Source organism: Salvia miltiorrhiza, chromosome 1 (assembly GCF_028751815.1).
Source record: "Salvia miltiorrhiza cultivar Shanhuang (shh) chromosome 1, IMPLAD_Smil_shh, whole genome shotgun sequence".
NCBI lineage: Eukaryota > Viridiplantae > Streptophyta > Magnoliopsida > Lamiales > Lamiaceae > Salvia > Salvia miltiorrhiza.
The window spans coordinates 19948748-19953794 of NC_080387.1; the positions used below are offsets into that span (position 1 = coordinate 19948748).

The window sequence follows — 5047 nt, forward strand, 5'->3', positions numbered from 1 at the left end:
CCTACTTAGATGGATAAGTAACTAATCAATGATTCCATTCTTTTTAACATAAAAACTACTTAAAACAATCATTCCCACGTTAAAGTTGTGCGAAAATGAGTGGAATTAACCTTTCAAAGGTACGCCGCCGGAGCTCGGACTCGGAGGCGGCAAAGGCCGAAGGGAATCGCCGGTGGATTAGCCGATGAACTGAGGGAAGGCAGTGACAAATCTCAGGTAGCGACGTGGGTAAGATGCGCCGATGGGAACTGGGGGAGGGCAAGGACGTCGCTCGGTGCTTCCCTCAACCCTCGCAGTCGCAGAGTCACATAAATTCCAGTGGGAAGTACGAAGGGGAAGGTAGAGCCCGATTATGAAAATAAGGGAAATCGCTGCTCGCTGGGAGTGGGAGCCCTAATTCTTTTAATTATTAGTATTATTACAATTTAATAAAATATATATTATTTAATTATTAAATCGGTTAATTCGATTTAACCGGTCGGCCGATTAACCGATTTACATAAAATTACATAACCGATAACCGAACCGAACCGGTAAAATCCGATTATCGGTTAACCGATTAACCGGTTTTTCAGTTCGATTTCAGTTATAACCGGATAACCGGATAACCGGAACTGTTTTACCACCCCTAAAAAGATCATCTTTATAAGTTCAAATTATAATAACGAATTTGATTTTATTCTAAATTTTTTAATGCTACTCACCTCTTAGTTATTATTTTTCATTGAAAATTTATAAAGTTAATAACAAATGCAGTAAATCACTTGTCTTGATTGAGAGTTGCTACTCTATAATGTCCTCAAATTTTTAAAGGTGAAAATTTAATCCTTTTATGTTTGTGTATGTGAGTGACAAATTACTTTTAATGAACTGCTTTCATTACATGTAATATTGATATTATGAGTTATTTGTTTAAGTAATTATAATTTAGAATACTTGGATGTTTTTGCCCCTTATATACCATTATTATATAGATATAATAATGGTATATAATATCTTGTCTATTACTATAAATTAAAATCGATATATATATATATATATATACACACATATATTATATGGAATATATCATTTATATAACATAATATATTATTAATTGTATATAAGTAAATCTTCTTAAGTTTATTACATGCCACTATAGAAATAACAGTGAATTAAAATATTAAAATTAATTTGTTGTCAAGAGTTATGTCATTATAACATTAATTATTAATTGTTGATTCAAAATTATCAATACATAAATATGATATGTCATTATACATATCATTTTTAGAAACTATATATGAAACAAAATTGTTCCTCTGTGCCATTACAAATGTCTCATTACTTTTGGGCACATAGATTAAGAAATGTGTAATTACTAGATAAAGTGGGTTGGTGAAAATGTAATACCCCGTTTCCCCGAGCTAAATTTAGAATTTATTTTCGAACTTAGATTTAAGATGATTCACGCCGGATTGAGAAAAAGAATTTATTTTTAATTCCAACAAAAATGATTTACAAAAACATTTGTAAATTTAGTTATTGAATTTATATGCATTGCATATTTATTTAATTTAGCATTCAAGTATTTTCACGAGCTATTTATTTAGCGAACCCTGAAGTATTATTACAGTCCCGGTATTTTATGTTCCTAATAGCCACCCTATATCATGATTATTTTTAGCATACATGTATTTATGCAGACAATTAAATCCTCTCATATCTTATTAAATCAATTCATATCTTATCAAATTCTTTTCCACTCTCTTTTGTTTCCATTTTCTTTTGTTTTATGCTGTCAAATTCCACTTAGCAAATCAGCCGAATCTCTCTTTTGTTTCCACTTTCTTTTGCTTCCATTTTCTTTTGTTTTATGCTGTCAAATTCCACTTAACAACAGCCAAGCTCTCCCTCACTTATTTCACCAAAATATTTTCGCAAGGCCCCTTCACCAAATTTCTCAACCTGCAGCAAGCTTCTTTCTACAGCAATAATAATCTAAGTTCTTTTCCTTCTTGATTGAGCAGTAACAACTCCCTAGCAAAGCAAAGAGCTTCAAAGGTTCAATTTTTTTTAAACCATACACTGCATATCTCTCTCAAATTCTTTACTCTGCTGAGCTTTTCATCTAAATTATTCATAGCATACAACTCCAGTAAAACCAACACATTCACAAGCATATATGTATGTACATTATATATATATACATCAGAACATGAATATTGTTAAAAGAAAAGTAGAAGAAGATATTTGTTGTTTTTGAAAAATGGAGTCTTGAGCCTTGTCGTGTAGAAACGGGTTGCTATCAGCCGGAGTTAGGGAGAGATCTGTGAACAGGGGACTGGGTTGGCAACGGCGGCTTCTGCTGCTGTCGGCCGGAGGAAGAAGGGGAGAGAGATTGAGGGAGGAGAGTGACCGCAGGCGGCGCTCCTCGTCGGGAACGAGGGAGTGTCGGCGATGGTGGCTTGGCTGCTGCCGCCGGACTGATTCAGGGAGAGAGAGGGAGTCGGAGGCGGCAGTGGCTTCTCGCTGCTATCGCCGGAGTTCCAGAGGGAGGATCGGTCGAGAGAGTGAGATATGTGATTGTGTGCGTCTGTGTGTGAGAGGCGAGAGATGGGGGAGAGGGGAGTCAGGGGACGGCGGAGGCGGCGCTGCTACCGCCGCCGGAAAAGAAGAGAGGGGGGGGGAGAGGGTGCAGCTGCGTTTGTGTTTGTGTGTGTGCGTTGTGAGGCAGAAAGAGAGAGACGAGAATTGAGGGAGGGAGGCGGATTATGTGAAGAAGGAAGGGAGAAATACTCTAGGGCTTGGTTGGGGAGTGGGCTTGAGCGTTGGGCCGGGTTTTAATTAGTGTTGGGCTGGGTTTTAATTAGTTATGGGCCGATTTTTATGAGTATTTGGGCCGAGATTTTTAATTAAATGGGCTGAGTTATTTCTTAATTTTGGGCTCCTATTTTGGGCCGAGTTAAATCATTTGGGCCGATTTTAATAAATGTTTGGGCTTGTTTTTATTTTTTAATTGGGCCATGTCTATTTATTTAGTTGGGCCTTTATTTTATTTAAGGATTTTGGGGTGCAGTTGTAATTCAAAAGAGTTGGGCCCGATTTATTTATAATAAACTTGGGCTAATTTTATAAAAACGGGAGGGTGTCTTTGATTTAATTATTTTAAATGGGCTACCCAATATTTATTAATTAGTCTTATAATAAAGTTTGATTAATTATTTTAAAGATAATTAGCATAATAATATTATTATTATGAAGTGCATATTTTAAGTAATTACTTATATGCTAAGCATGTCATGAAATTGCATTATATTTTGCAATAAAAGTATTTATGATTTAATTGGTTTTTATTATAATTCCAATTATTTAAGAAAAACCAAGTAAGGATATTGTTGGTGTCCTTAACTCAAAGATTTTAGTTTTCAATTATTTATTTACTAAATTTTGAAAACCCGGCTAAGTGAATCATAGAATATTAAGCACTACACCATGACTTAAGATTAGCTTCACGAGACCTATTAAAAATAGAATTTCTTGTAGGCTTTGTGACCAGGGGGATTAGCGCTGCTTTTCCAAGACAGGTTTATATGTGATTATGATCTTCAGGCTTTGCCTATCCAGGTGGGCTTACTTTCCAAATGTACAAAGTATGATTGAGTTATTAAGCTCTAAATGTTTCAATGAAATGCAAATTGTTTATTTAATGTAATGAAAACTGTTTATCCAATAAAATGTTTATGTGCACTCTGCTCTGTTTAAGGCTCGCGCAGTTAATCAATTGAGGTTCTCTTATGACCTAATACGTTGTTTGAGAATTGTGTACACTTGTTAGTTGACTCGGTGGGTTGATCTCCATCGGGCTCTAACCAGAGGCGTTATAAGGGTGCTCGGCTGGATGTGTTCCGGAGCATGAGAAATATCAGGCCTGCCTGGGTAGCGTCCCGAGGTCAAAGTAAACTTGTCTGGGTTACGCCCTCAGTTCAAGTAAGCGGGAGACAGAGATCCGTCGGTGGCTAAAAGGTCCGGGATCACAGCGAGTAACAGAAAGGGAGTGTGACATGTGCGCACAAATGAAAGAAAATGTTTTAACATGCTTAGAAGTTATTTCAATTTAAAACCTTCTAAGTCATGTCAAGTATGATTGGATAAACTGTCTTTATTAAAATATAAGATGTTTCAGAAAATGCATGCCCACTAAGTACATTAGTACTTAGCCCAAAAATACTTTCAAATGTTTTCAGGTTGGCTGGCCGGTGCTGACGGGACGGAGCTGAGGCTAGCGATAAATTCCTATGTTAGACTTCCGCTGTAGCAATTACTCATATCAGTCTTTTGTTTTCCCAACTTAAGATCTTCATGTTAAATTTCAAATGATATACCTGACCGAGCTTAGACTCTTCACTACTTAATTTATGCAAATGAATGTCGGTTGTCAGAAGCATGAAACAAAACTTGTGATCCAAAGGGGCATAGCCCGACTTTCTATCCTATTTCGGGTTTTTACAAGGTTGTTCCTTGTTTATTTCTATGAATTAGTTGCACCTCGATTATATTTATTCATTCAAGAATTGGGGTGTGACAGAAAATTATTTAAATATTAGGTATAGAGAGAAAATATGTTGTCAAAAAAAGAATGAGACATTTGTAATGAAACATCCCATTATGGAAAGTGAGACATTTGTAATGGGACGGAGAGAATATTAATTACCACAATATGTAGTCGTTATTATATATTACTAGTATATATAGTGGCTTGATTAATTTTAAATGTTCAAAATTTCTTTTATAGTTGTTGACTAAATATTTATGAAAGAAAGATAAATAAATACATATGTTGAATTAAAGTCCATATATGATCATAAATCTTATCTATATTAATAATTTAATAATTTGATAATTTTATATATATTTATTAAATATTATATATATATATATAATATTTTATGATCCGACAAAAATATGTTATTACATATTTAATATGGTCATATAAGGTAAAGTTAGGCTACAAATTCGTTTTAAAATAAAAATTACAAATCATGAAAATGTAATAACAAAGTATTTG

At 34.7% G+C, this 5047-nt stretch overlaps 1 long non-coding RNA gene across 1 annotated transcript; it reads left to right on the plus strand.

The window, feature by feature from the left end:
* The first annotated feature begins 1876 nt into the window (after window positions 1–1876).
* LOC131006909 (uncharacterized) lies at window positions 1877–4507 on the plus strand. The gene is made up of 3 exons (XR_009095816.1): window positions 1877–2043; window positions 3526–3606; window positions 4227–4507. It is a non-coding gene; the product is annotated as an uncharacterized LOC131006909 (long non-coding RNA).
* The last annotated feature ends 540 nt before the right edge of the window (window positions 4508–5047 follow it).